Here is a 15,077-nt window from a genome sequence, read left to right on the forward strand (position 1 = left end):
GAAAGCAATTAAAATACTTAACGCTAGCGAGACGAACATGCATTTTTAGAGTAGATGTTAATTTCATAACTGAATTGTCACTGACATTTGACTACATTTTAGTTAAAGACTCTGTGGACAATATTTAATATGTAGACAGGTGAAACAAATAATCTAACTGTAGTTAAACGTGGACCTCCTCACTCAAACACAATTTAACTGAAATCAAAGTGGAGAAAGATTCATATTAGTAAACTTTACTTAAAGAAAACTGAGACATTTCTGCATTATGATACGTTAGCACCGAGTACACATTAATTGCACATACAACATCCTAAAAACATGTAGAGAATGCAACACTGCATAAGCTATTTCATTATGTAACAATACTTATACAAATAAGGAAAGAGTATAAGAAGATATAAGAATATTTGCATTTACAACTACTAAACCAAATGTTTTCCTCCACCTCTCTCCTTAACAAAAAACAAAGTAGAAAATAAATGAATTACACTTTCCTAAACTGTAGCACTAAAAATCTTGAGCCACACTGTAAGAGCAGCAGGACAGAACAACAAAAGTCATTCTTGTACAATAACATTTGGAAAAGCCAGTCACAAATGAGCTCTAGACCAGTAGTTTTAAGTCATCATGTCACAGCTATTTAAAGTCCCAGATGAATGAAGTCTGTAGACTAAACCCACATCCTAATGGACAATGTAATTCACAAAAACCACTTCTATAAATGGTAGATTTCTGGCTTGAAATGCTATTAAATGAACTGGCACAGAGTACAAACCAGCAGAGTGGAAAGAGCAGTTGTTTGCAGGTACTGCCAAGGCACACTATTAATCAAGCTGCAACCACTTTCTATGAAGTCTGGACATCGCTCATTCATTACTAATGTCAGTTATACACAGCAATTGTCCAAGTGTTAGTACTTGCATGAGAATTTGAAGCTTTGTTCTTGTCTGAAGCCTTGTATTCAGAGCTAGAAATTCAGTATACTACTGTACTTATAAATAACAATTCAATTTTTGATTTAACCAGTTACAATAAACTGCTGACACTGCAACATCAGCAGGCATTTCATCATCATCCTAACATTATCTGCTCAGATGGTTTCTTATTTCACTTAGTCCATCAGAGGTTAAGTCAATTTAGTCATATTAACCTTTTTGAGAAGTTCAATATAAAACCTGCATATGAAAACAAAGATGACAAAGTACAAATCAATATGATTAATTACCTTGGAAAGGTGAAACTTATCTATTACTACAATGCTTCTCAGTGAGTGTGCTAGAGCACTGGAACAGGCTGCCCAGGGAGGTTGTGGAGTCTCCTACTCTGGAGACATTCAAAACCCGCCTGGACACATTCCTGTGTAACCTCATCTGGGTGTTCCTGCTCCAGCAGGGGGATTGGACTGGATGATCTTTTGAGGTCACTTCCAATCTCTAACATTCTGTGATTCTACTGAAGGGATACACATTCCTTTAAAAAAATTAAATGCCAAATAAGTCTATTTTGATGAGGCAACTACAAAAATGCCAAAAGCATTAGTAGATTTGAGAAAATTAATGCTGTTATTACTTCATGCATTAAATTCAGAGAAAAAAATAATTAGTGCAGCCTCATAATATTTCTTAAGTTGTTTTCTAATTACACAGAATGAGATGACATTTGATAAAGAATGTGAAAACACTATATATGTAAAATGTAAGCTTTAAAAATGCATTTTTGTCTTAAGGAAAATTATTATCTAAGCTAAAGAGGCCATGACTTTACAATAGACGATGAGTTAAATAGCCTGCAAACATTCAGTCCTTTCCATTGAAAAACAAACATATACCACAAAACAAAAAACACAATAAAACCAGACAATGAACTTCAGCATTTTCAACAATTTATCCATAAGAAAATAATAATCTAAACTTTGTATTTATTTTTGTTATCTTCGTTAGAACACTGGACTTTTTAATTCTTTGCAAGCTATTAAAAACTGAAATGGAAAAAATATCAAGGATCAGTTTTGCACCTGCCAAGTAATTTTTATCTCTCTGATGGACATAAATATAGTATACACACACAGATTTACAATCATCCTTCCATCCCAGTCAATGGTAAAGTCACATACAAGCAGGAAATTACAGATAATTTCATTATGAGGCCTATAACTGGTACACCAATTCATTAAATAGAGCCATAATGAATGTGAATTGAGTTAATAAATGTCAAAGCATTCAGAGCTTTGCATATCTGGAAGCAAAACAGTCATAAGGTATGTAACATTAAACCTAAGTTGAGGCACAAAGAATCACAAAACCTCATTTTAATTTCTCCCATTCCTATCAGAGGGATCTAAGCCTCAAAATTAGAGTCCTTTAGAGGACAATGTAGAGATGGCACACTTAGGTCTGGAGGAGGAAGATAACCTCTACTTACCAGCTCAGCCTAGAGGAAGACTTGGGACAGTAGCCTACTTGAACTTACATCTGAATACCTTTTTCCCACCTTAAACACTTCAAGAAATCCTTAGAAGATAGCAACATGAAGACATTTCAGTATTTTATAATGTTTACATTTACCTCCATGGGCCTCCAGAAATGTCCCCAAGAAAAACAAAGCAATTAATCCTCTCGGAAACTACTGTGAGTCAGACACATGGTGTGAATTTTGGGGTTGTCATAGGCAGGAACAAGAGCTGGACTCGATGATCCCTGTGGGTCCCTCCCAACTCAGGACATTCTGTGATTCTACTGACATAGAAGGTTGGCCTCCAGGTCATGCTTATCTGTGCTGGCAATCAAGCTTTCCTATTTCTTCTCTATTCTAATGAAATTCTCTGGTTTGTCAGTGACAGAGGTGTGTCTAATTGAATGATGAATGGACAACACTGTATGAACATACTAAGGAGAAGGCTGAAACACACCTGGGTCAGAGGCTGCGAGTGCAGAAATTCAGCTATGCAAGGCATGAAATTCTGTATTTTGTTGCATTTAGACTGGATTTTTAGTATGAAGAAACGCAGCATATATTACAAAATTTGAGAGGCTAAGCCTTTCATAAAGAGAAGGAGAAAGTATTTGTGAACTAATACTTCTTTCTCAGATTATTTTACAACCATGCAATCTAAATCTAACAGAGATCTCCTTCACTGTATGTAAAGGCTTTCCCTCTTCATAAGGAAATGGCTGAAAAAGGTTAATACTGTCTTGGGTTTTGGTGGGAGAAGGGTGCATTTAATAATATGCTTTTCAGAAGCAGGTACTGTGTTTTCGTATCTGCCAACACAGCCTTTGAGAACCTGACATGAAAAACTTCACTGATTTATCAGATAGGGGATTGTAATTTACTTGAATTTTTTGCTTCAAAATCTAGTATGAATAATCCCTTAGCTGTCTGCTTTAAATTGCACAAGTGACAATCAACCTGTGTGCTACTACAAATCCTGCACATAACAGACATGGACAGTTTGAGGTAATCAACACAACAAAAAACACTACAACAGATCATTGTTTGAAGTCTTATCAAATCTGAAGTTTCATGTTCTAAAGAAATTGAAAGAGAGATATCCTATTAGTGGACATGAAACAACTTCTTCAACAAGCCAACACAGGACCCAGCATATCGCTACCTATACGAGCAGCTCCACTCCCTGCACAGCAGAGTCCTGCCTTCATAAAAACAGCCTTGAAAAAACACAACTTGTTTTCCCAAGACAAAGACTTTCAATGTCATCACTTCCCACATTTACGCTCTTAAAGGGGGCCTGGCATTTTGAAAAACAAAACAAAACAGAGTAATAAGCATTATTACTATGACAGAGCGCATATAACAAATGAATAGCGTTGCAAAACCAAAATATATCAAGTGATGTGAATGCAGACACGGACAGCTCAGACCCACAGCTTGCTGTCTAAGTTCAGGACAATCTGACCCAGTGTTGGTGTCGCACCGGGCTAATGACTCTGCTCTGCCAGTGGGCTCCTGTCAGCATCCCCAACTCATCTGAACTCTGATGCAGAGAAGGCATTTCAACTCCACATCCCTCTTGGTCATTTTGTTATAGGGTTTATTTATGCAATGGAAGAGTCAAGAAGCACATTCTCTCAGGCCACCTAGCATGGAAGTCATTACATCTTGGTCTGCATTTCGAACCAGTACCAATGCCTCTGTAATTCTCAATAGCAGTGGCCCAATATTTTTAAACCAAAAAGTTACACCAACTCATTAAAATTTGAAACAATCGATATAGTAACAGGGTAAATAAATCATCCTTCATCTAAGTCTCCTATTTTTTTTTTTCAGTTTGTTTAGACTACAGTAGTAAAGAGCCAAGAAACTTCAGGTTTAACTTTTCCTGTTCCCCAAAGCAAGCAACGGCCAGTCCTCCTATAAACTCATACAAATTTACAAGCTTATCTGCCAGCAGCACTGACTGAATAAGGGTAATTATTAAGGGCTAGTTTCAGCACTCAGAATACAGTTCCTCTTTAAAATATTTTTTTTAATTTTCTGAAATCCTGTTTATTTGGTTTTGGTGGGTTTTTCGCTCATTTTGTTTGGGTTTTGTTTGTTGGTATGGGTGAGTTTTTTGTTTGTTTGTTAACTAGCACTGACTGCACTTCAGAACAAATTCTGTGTCTAAGGCAACAACAGCATGTACAAAAGCATCCAGACAGGCTTATCCAGAAACAAGAACCTTCAACATTCACAATGACTTGGCAGAAATAACCATGACACAAGCTATCAGTAGTAAGAGTCCTTGGTATGTAGCTCCAGTTGTAAAACACTGATTTTAAGCCTATCCATAAGTTCTTAGAGAAGCAAGAAAGAAGTTTTGAAGTTTCTTTGCCAGATTACAAGATTCTTCTATGCCATTTCCTGAAGACTCAATGATTACCCACGCATCTGATTATTTCACTAGATTAGTTTCAGAATCACAACAAAAATGTGGTTAAAAATCAGACTACACGCATCATATTACTCTGGTTTTAATTAAGCAAAGAATGTATCTGCATCAAAGAACAAGGAGTGCTAGTGGCACTGAGGATATGCAATATTAACAGATTCTGTTAATGCAGATTCTGACTTTAGCCTTCCTCCCACACACATTACCATGGTGATTTGCAAAATTTGCTGTCTGGGATTTTGGAACAGTACAGTATTTGAAATGCCCTCAGCATCTTTGAATAGATGCAAACACAAATTAAGTTATATTTAAAGAGGCTATAAGCCACAAATAGTTTGGTAAAGCTGTCTTCACAGAATAACACTGACAAAAATAACTTGATGTGACCTCAACCAGTAGAAACAAAGCTTTCACATTATGCTTTCTGTCCCTGAAAGGGAACTAAGTTTAAGGGTTTGACAAAATAAATGGCATACATCCAGTATAAAAAGCATAGTCTAGAATCACCCATTATCTCTGTCAATATTTGAGTAGCTATCTGTGAAGTGTCACTTGAAGAACAACATATTTTCTTTGAAGGAATTCTTAATTTATATATTATTTCATAAAAACGCACACTTGTTTGAACTATAACAGGTCTCTGCCTGTTGTGCGTTTCCCACAAGTGGAATCACTCCTCACACATTTTCCTTGTCATTTATTATGATTGTCAACAAATTAAAAAAAAAAAATCATAAAAAAATGAGGGTCATCTTTCTGTGAATGCTACATATCCTGACAACATAAAGGGCAAAGGACTGGGAGCAAAGGTGACAATTCTTGGTTCTTTGTGCCCCAAACAAACAACAGGTTAAACAAACAAATCCACCACAACCTCCGTTATGTATATTGTCCTATATATAAAATGATACCGTCTTATACTTTAGTTTGTAAGCACCTTGGGATACAAATAACACAATTATGATTCTAATGAAGAAATACAAGGAACAAGACTTCACCATAACTGCTACCTGCAGGTAATGACTAATACTACCCTTGAAAATGTATTCTTCCAAAGATGCAGTTTGCTTTCTTCACAGACTCAAGTGTAATAAGTTTAGGATCTCAATGAAAGGTTCACCACTAAGGTCATCATAGCCAGGGTTTAACTTTAAACTGAAAGGCGTCCCTCATCACTCCTACCCGCTTCTCGGGAAAGGCCTGCAGTAAGTGTAAGCACCGCTTAATAACCACACGTGGCTGAAGAAGATGCACCAGTGCAGAGACTTACAGGTTCTTCCTTAGAGCCCTCACAGGAAGCTGTGGAATGGTGGACACTGGAAGATGGTCCATGCTTTAGTCTCAATCATGTTTCACAATAGAGTGGCTGTTCTGACATACTGCCCCTTCAAATCCACCTCAGTCTTAAGTCTGACTGACATTTTCCAAGAGCATCACACAGCTTTACCCATTACAAGACAGCTTAGCAGAAAACAAGCTACAATTGCATCAAATAACGGAGCTAGACACACCTATATTTATCTTCTAGAGTAAGTCACTATTTCAACACTAAAATAAAAAGACTTGATTATGCAGCAAACCCTGGCTGTACCAGCAACATGATCAGTGACATGCTCCCACTGTCTAAACATCTGTGTAAGGTGAATTTTTGGTATGACAACCAAAACATAGGAAAAAAAAAATTAAAAAAGGGAATGCACCAGAGATACCAAGCCCTTCACTAGCTCCACGAATTATTCTCCCCATATGCTTGAGGACAAAGAAACAAAAAAATTCCCAACACAACACCAAATTGATGAGCAAGGAGTGCATGAAATACTAAAACAATAGTAATTATTTGAAGACCACTCCCTGCTGCTCCCTCCCCTTAGAAATTAGAGGCTACTTGAAACAGTTATTTCTAAACCTTTCTTTCAGTCCACTGTAGATTGACTTCTTCGATATGTGACCACCAAACAAAAAACAGGTAAACTCCTCCTCTGAAATACTTAAACATATGTTTGGGTGGAGAAAACAGCCTCTATGATATCTTGAAATCTGATTATGCAGTTGAGGTGAACAGGACTACTCTTAAATTCAAACTATTTTTTTACATAAATTTTAATTTATTTTTATTATGCCAAGGCAGAACAAATGTTTATAAAGCTCGGCTTATTAGAAAAGGACTTCAGTACTGCAAATCAGGGCAAGATACCATTCACTTGAAGGATTAGAAGGGAAAATGTGTACTTGAGCTCAAATGAAAAATTATTCTCAGGAAGCTTTAAAACTGTAGGTGAAATTCCTTTAGCAACTGGTGTTTGTTGAGAACAGCTGCATCACGAGGGGGCAATTAAAAGAGATGTTATCCATCAGCACAAGAGTTACTGAACATGAGCCATAAGATAAAAGCAACCAATAAAAGTAACAAAGAGCTTTCTGCATGTAACATTTCAATACTTACTAGAATGACTGTTTTGATGAGGAATCCAACTGCAAATTATTAAAGTCCTGGTTTTGCACAAGATTTAAACAGTTGGTCTCCAAATTCAGTGAGTGAGTACAAAGAAAGATGACAAAATATCCTCTTCCAAAAAGGAACTGAGGCCAAAGTATATCAAGTCTATACAAAGATAAGCCTGTACGTTAGGGCAGGACAGGCACTAAATTTAACATTGAAATTGCTAGCTTCATTCAAAAGACAGACACACTTATTTCTTCTGTGAGAGCAATTGGGATTTTGACTGGGAAGGCCTTGGTGACAGCATACTTTCTATTCTATAGAGAGAAAGTTTTCCTAAGAAAACATTTCTGAACTCTGTGTATTAACGGATAAAGTCCACAGCATGTACAGTCAGAAAAAACACATTGAGTTGTATCATAATGTGTAAAAAAGCACAAGATACCAAAACACTCAGCAAACAATGATGCAGTCTATAATCAGTTAGTTGGCTCGTGCATTATTTTGCCCTTGTACTGTGATTTATATACTTATAAAACAAATAGCTCTCTGTTTTAGCCTAAATGGTTAGAGATACTTACAATATTTTATCCCGGTTTGCCTGAAGTGTGACTCTAAGTACTGTAACTGCTTTGGTGTGAAAAACGTTTGGATCAGAATGGTCATTGTCACGTGCAATCTTCCCCCAGCATTAGGAGCCCCTTATTATTTAGATGAAAGTTTCTCCTTTACTATGTGAAAGATTAAGTGCCATTTCTCCTCCATCACCTCTCCTCCATCTAGAGGCAATGGAGCAATCGTTTATACTGTGCAAACCAACCTCATCTTGAGCGATAACACTTCTGATATAACTTACATAGAGTGGGGATGGGATTCAAACTCTGTCCAGCAAAGGACTGAGCTAAGCGTTTTCTAATAAGCACAGTATCAGATCATGTGCTCAGGTAACTGCAACCCAATAGACCTTTGCTGGATGTTGGCCTATACCATGATCCATACTTCCAACACCAGCCAAATAAGCAAGCGATCCATTGAACACAAGCCACAGAGATCCATTTTAGTTGTTTGTTCCATATACCTTAACCACAACTTTGCAGCAAGCTGAACAGCAGTTCCTGGCTCTTCAGGCAGCACAACTGTCAGCAGCTTGCTTTCTCCCACCTACCACTCTGATGCACTACTGCACATGCAGAGACAAGGTATCAGTTCTCTCCCTGACACCTCATGACAAACATTACCAATCTGATAGGACAGAAAACTAACTAAATCAGAGGAGGAAGTTAATACAGTATAGCCACGTTTCCAGGAAGAAGCCTGCAAAACCTGCTGATGACACTGATACCTTATGTCTTCCTCTTTATGCCTCCCTCCTAAACCCTTCTGCTAATATGACACCGACAAAAAAGATGGAAGACTGCTCTGAAGTGAGTCTGCACTCCCTTAACTGTGTCTTCATCACACACAAGAGAAGAAGCTCCTCTTGGAGTTGAGAAGAAGCAATCAAGAAAAACCTCTGTTCATCTTGAGACAATAATTACCCTTGGACTAGTAGTTGCATCTCACACATCCACTTCTAACCACATGCAAAACACTGAACTAGAAAGAGACCAAAGGTTTCCTTAGGCAGAGCCACACAACAGTCACTGAGAACAGATCCTCTCAGAGAACACTTACCACTAAATTCCCATTTTTAACAGCAGACAGTTAAACTGCTAAACTTCCTCTTCAGTCTGCTCTTTACATAAAGCCTCTGCTTCGACATGTTCAGTGCAGCTGTTTGATTGCTCTCTTACCCAATTTCATGTGTTTCAGGTTGCTTGTTCCTTGAATTTGCCATTATCTCTTGACATCATCACTAGTCATGTGATAAAACAAGAGACACTAATCACCCAAGACAGATTTGCTTCATCAAAATATCTTGAAACCTTGAAGTGTTTGGGAATACTCAAAAGGCTCTCTTCATATTTACTGGCTTTTTTCTAAGGAATCCAATGTACCCATCTCAAGACTGGCATCCCTCAGAGAGGGATTTCTCCTTCCCCTCCCCACCCCCCTTATTTTCCTCCCAGGTTTGGCCACAGGAAGGAACACTGTGTCCCTGTTTTTCTAATGCATCTCCAACTAGTCTATTCAAAAATTTGTGCTTGAAGAAAAATAACAATTTACTTGGACCATCATCATGATGTACACTTAGCTTCAGTACTTTTAATGCAACAGCAAGACAGCTATAATATTTAAAAACTCCTTCATGTTAACCCTGCTAAGTATACTATAGAACTGACAAAATTGCTTTAGAAAACAGGCATACATGTACCAGCAACATTTGTGGAGTAAACAGCAGCAAATTCACCACAATCCTTCAGCATATATAAGAAAGCATTTCTCTGACTTTAAGGGTATCAAAGCAGTGACTTAACACTTTCACAACACCTTCAGGTGTTTTAAAACTCAGTTATTTGCATTACAGGCCAATATTAAGATAAGCAGACACAAGAAGACTAATGTTATATAAATATGGCACCTAGTAGCAAAGACATTTTAATAAATGCAATGCAGCACAGTATAACAAGGCTCTCCAAAGGACCACAGTGGTCTTTACCCATTTTTCCTATCTGAGCACAGAGAGGTGTACGGCAATAAACGGATACCCAGAGGTAAGGCGGTAACCAAAGATAACCAGGTCATTCAGATGCATGTTTATGTAAGGAAACAGTCTTTCATATTAGCTAAAACCATATCTAGTAAAAACATATGTTGCCATAATGAATTTTACGATAAATTGCTCTTCAGTTCCTGGACTCAGCTTGACAAGTGTAATCAGGAGTTGCAACTAAGCTGCTGAAAGCTAATTTGAATAGTCAAAGTATTACTCAAAAGTAAGTGAAAGCTAGTCATGTTTTAGTACTCAGTGACACTGACCAGAACCCAGTGGGCTTCTGCACATAGAACTAACATAAATCATGACAGAGTTTTCAAAACAGACCAGTAGATTTTCTTTAACTATAGCGTATGCCAAGCTTCCATATAATTTACCACTCCACAAGAAGCCAAGTTCACCAAAAGTGAAGCAAACAAAAAAAAGACCTGAAAGAGAGGTACTTTCAGGAAGTACTTTTTCTTTGTGCATTACTGAGTAACTTAATTTGACATTATATTCATGCCTAAAGGTTGGTCTATAAATCACATTAAGCAAAATAAATGTCTCATTGCTATTATTAATAGTTAAAAAAAAAAAAAACCCAAACTTGAACTTCAAGAACCTGCTATCTCAGTCATATACCACAGAATGAAATTAGTTTTCCTTGTAATTCATATATCAGTATTGTAAACAAAAAATATTGTCCTAATAGCGTATTGTAATTCTAGCAGAAAATCCTAACCAGAGCAACAAAAAAATAAAACCCTTCACACCCCACCTTTGAGGGTCAAAAGGTCTGGCACAAACATCTAAAGAGTTTGTGCAAGTTTGCCCTAAAAGCCTTTATCAAGTTACCAGGTGTTACAGGGACTCCTCCCTGGTGAACAATGAATTATAGCAGCAACTGCTGATTAATGGTATTTCACCACCACAAACCACTACTCCATCTAGAAATGTAAGAGAGTATTGATTACATTTCTTGCTGGGGAAAAATATGAAATGAGAAATTTAACACTTCTTGTTTACTGTAATGCCTCCGTAGCACATGATATGATTTCTCAACACTACTCTACAGTTAAGGTTTTATCACTGCAACAGAAGCTCTGATACCTGAGTAAAGAAGTCACAGTAAAATACTTAGAAAGACACTTGGAACACACACTTAATTTCTCCTCTGTTTCTGAGTCAACTCAACTTACTTATTCGACAGCAGAAACTACGATGGGACATTAAAAATATTTGTCTTGTCCCTATCGCGACAAGCCAGTGTCCACAGACCACCATGCTGCAAACCAACACAGAACTTCCAACAGTAAGGTTAGAATTACTAGCAAGCTTCAAAACAATTTATTTTTTCTGGTCATATGACAAAATAAGTAAATTGTCCATTATTCTTCAGCAAAATAGCCTTTAAATCAAGGACAACATATGAAACAGCTGTAACATTTCTGGACAAGCTACATCTAACAACAGTTGCAGAGTTCTTCACGCCTCTAGTGTACATACACATTATAATGTTTTATAATGTGATATATACAACTTTGGTCTCAATACACAGAAATTTCATCAGGAAGTTCCTTGAACACAGAAGAACTGATTATCAAAGCAGAAAGCATGTAGAAAGTATTACCCATTAGCAAATTAATTTTAGATATTTTGACTGCTATATTTGTATTCTAGCTTCTCACCCAAGCTAACAGGAAAAATTAAATTTAAGAAAACAATGATGCACCTATTGACACACAATTAGATTGAGAGACATACTAAAATTTATACATTGACTTATCTAATTGCTTATCTGAGGTCATAATAATTTGATCACTTTATACAATTTCATCTACAACAGTCTCTTTCATCCTTCAAAAAATGACTACAATGAAATCTAGTATCTTTTTACATCTTTCAAAATCACACCTATATTTCAACAATATAAAATCAGCTTTCAGAAACATGTCTGTATCTTCACTGAGCTATTACTAATCAGATTACCTAAGCAAATTAATTGACTAAGCATTCTTCATGAGTGAGGAGAAAGGACTATATAATCTCAACTCAAACACAAGGAAATGTACTAGTATTACATTTACAGGTGCTTCCTGTACATTGATTTGAAATTAAAAGGTGACTGTCTGCCCTTGAGGGTTAAGATAAAACACATCACAGAAAAAACCCCCAACAAAGTAAAAAAAAGGAGCTTAAAGCAACCCCTGCCCCCGGCTTTACAGATTTTTTTTCTTTTCTATTTTTTCACCAGTTATCACAGTCCAGGAGAGATGTATCGATGTATTTGCAATGTGCATAGGAAAAGTCTGCTTGGGGTTTCATTTAAATTACTTGTGAAGTTTTTGTCTCACAAACGTGAAACAGTCATTCCATACATCTATCCAAGTTCAAAAACAAAATCAGAAGACTTACAGTTTAATGCATATCCAACTTCAGAGTTAAAAGTTGCAGGAGCTTATGTTATCCTGACCTACAAAAGATTTATAATTTCGGTAAGAGCACAAGGTTGCACACACTGAATAACTGCCTGAACACCAAACACTTAACCCAGAAGACAAGCACCCCACTTCAAACAACCCCATTAAATACAGCTTCACCTCTGTGGATGTGCAAGGCAGTCGCAGCTGCTACACCCCAGCGCCCCTCCCAGAGCGGCCTCCCGGCCATCCCGCCGCTGTGCGGGGCTCCCCACGGCGCTTACGGACACGCGTGGCCGCGGCGCGGGGGACCGGGAGGCGCCTCGGCACCCCCAGCACAGGCCCCGCTGCCCGGCGCCCACCCACTTGCTCACCGCGGCACCTGCCCGCCCGCCACACGCCTTGCCAAGGCAGCGGGGGCCGGAAATTTTTCATTGCCCACCAGAAAAATCTGTTGCTTACTCCTTCTTGTCCGAATCTCAGGCGGGATTACCGCTGAGCATCGCCCGCCGCGCCCACGGAACTGGCCAGCTCCGCTCCCCGGCGGCCGGGCCGGAGGCTGCCCCTACAACGCCCCGCCCGGCCCGGCCCGGCCCCCGCCGCTCCCGCGCACCTCGCTTGCCACTGCCCGGCCGCGGGGCTGGCGGTGCGGAAGGCACCGGCGGTTTCAAGCGGAGGCGGCGGAGAGGCGGCACCCCCCTCCTCCGCCGGCAGCCGACCGAGCCCCCGCGACCCTCGGTGAAGGGAGCGGCCGCAACACAGCCCGGCCCGCCGGCAGGTACCTGCCCTGCGGCCACGCCAGGGAAGAGAGGCGGCGAGAACCGGGACCCCCGCACCCTGCACCCGCGACTCACCGCTGCCCACGGCGGCGCCCGCTCCTTTGTCTGCCCGCCGCGCCCCGGCACCTCCGTTCCCAGCTGCCGGGCACCCCCGCGCCCCCTCCCCGCCGCGCTGGGGGGCGGAGGAGGACGCAGACGAGATCCGCGGAGGAGGCCGCTGCCTCCCGGCAGTCACATGCAGCGGGCGGGCGCGGCGCAGGCCCCCTCCCGCGCTCCCGGGAGCCCGGCCGGCAGGTTCTGAGGCAGGTTGGGGGTGAAGATGGCGACCTCAGCGGCGCGGGGAGGGGGTCCCCGGGGCGGCCCGCTCCGCTCCGCGCTGCCGGCTGGGCTGGGCGCGGCGGGGAGAGGAGGGGACAAAGGAGGCCGGGCGGCGGCGAGTCGGCTGCCGCTGCCCGTCAGCGCTATCGATGTGCCGCCCGCTCCTCCTCCGCGCCTCCAAACAGCCGTCGGGGCCGGCGCCGCAGCGCCCCCTGCCCGCTCCGCTCCACCCCGCGTCCTGACAGCGGCCGCCGCTCCCGGGCGCTGGGAGCCGAGCAGAACGGAGCGGAGCGGGGCTCTGCTGCGCACCCCGGGGGGCACACGGGGCTGGCGCCAGCGTGGCTTCTGGCATAGGCTCTGCCTGTCCGGAGGCGGGCGGAGCCAGCGGTCCTGGGTCCTCCGAAGCCGGCGAGGTCGTCTCACCTTCTCAGGCGCTTCTCCTGCCTCTGCGAGGAGGCAGCACGCCCCGGGGCTGTCAGCGCAAATGGCTGAGCCTTCATTAGCACGCTGCCCGGAGTTCTGTGCTGGCATTGCAGGGGGCTTGCACAGGTGTAGAAAGCAGGTCAGCAAAGCTGGTGTGGTTGGGGTCGGACATCGAGGAAAAGAGAAGGGGCTCGGGCTTCCAACCCCCGGCTGCTGACAGCAGCAAATGCCCCCTACATGTTGGTGAACTACGCCATCCTGCAGCCGTCCCACCTCAGTCACTTCAGGCCACGACAGCAATATGAACCTGACCTTGCAAAGAGGTGGTGGCTCGTCACAGGTGCTTCACACCGGTAACTGATTTACTGATTCACAATAGATATGGTGCCATTGCGACTCTTCAAGAGAGCTCAATCCGTTCCACTGGACCATGTATTATCTTTTAAAAACAAAAAAGGGGGAAAAAAACCTAAAGATGGAAAGCATGACTCAAATGTGAAACCTGATAAATGTGAAATGAGGTGTTGCTTGCAGGTACAGCTAGCAGCTCTACCCAGTGACAAGAAAGAAAGAGACCGGAGAGAGAAATTTTAGAGTGGAAAATTCCTTGTCTATGCCTAAATCCACAAACTGTTATAGAACTGTCTGAAAAAGATATCAAGCCTATAAAAAAATCTTTCAAAAACGTTTGATCTCTGTTTTTAGTCTGTATGAATCCCTGATATTTACACTTACTAACAATACAGATTTCTTGTTATTGATAAGACCCACATCAACTGGCAACATGGTTGGTTTCTATTATTTTTTCCAGGCTCTTTTTTAATTATTTTGGACATTTTTCTAAGAGGTCTTCATTTGTGCCCACTGAGGTACCAGATGTGGTTATATCTAATTTGCCTTTGGAAGGGCACGATGTGAGGGGGGGTGTCTGCTTCTAGGCACACCCAGCTACTCATCTCCCCTTGCACAATCAGAGGACTGAAAACCAGTCCTGGCCCAGCACCTCGTCAATGGTGGTTCATCTATGTGTGTTTAGATGATGAACGTCCTTATCTGATGCCTGCAAAGAACAGCTGCAATGGTTCCTTCCATTCTGCTTAAGCTTCTCGTTACTGTTAACGGACTTTACTTCACAAGAATTCTGTGATGTAGAGAAAGTATTATC

At 41.1% G+C, this 15,077-nt stretch overlaps 1 protein-coding gene across 9 annotated transcripts in view; it reads right to left on the reverse strand.

Annotated features, from left to right (window-relative positions):
• The window catches only part of CDC42SE2 (CDC42 small effector 2), a 269,695-nt gene that overhangs the window by 78,048 nt on the left and 176,570 nt on the right, over positions 1–15,077 (reverse strand). For 4 of the 9 annotated variants that reach the window (XR_011736397.1, XR_011736396.1, XR_011736399.1 and 1 more), the window contains exons 1-2: positions 13,247–14,142; positions 12,388–12,445 (exon numbers count right to left, since the gene is read on the reverse strand). The exons of 1 other annotated variant lie outside the window; for it this stretch is intronic. The gene's annotated coding sequence lies outside the window, so the exon portion shown is untranslated. 4 more of the 9 variants (XM_071802013.1, XM_071802010.1, XM_065861415.2 and 1 more) reach the window with 3 other exon arrangements.

This window comes from Patagioenas fasciata, chromosome Z (assembly GCF_037038585.1).
Source record: "Patagioenas fasciata isolate bPatFas1 chromosome Z, bPatFas1.hap1, whole genome shotgun sequence".
NCBI lineage: Eukaryota > Metazoa > Chordata > Aves > Columbiformes > Columbidae > Patagioenas > Patagioenas fasciata.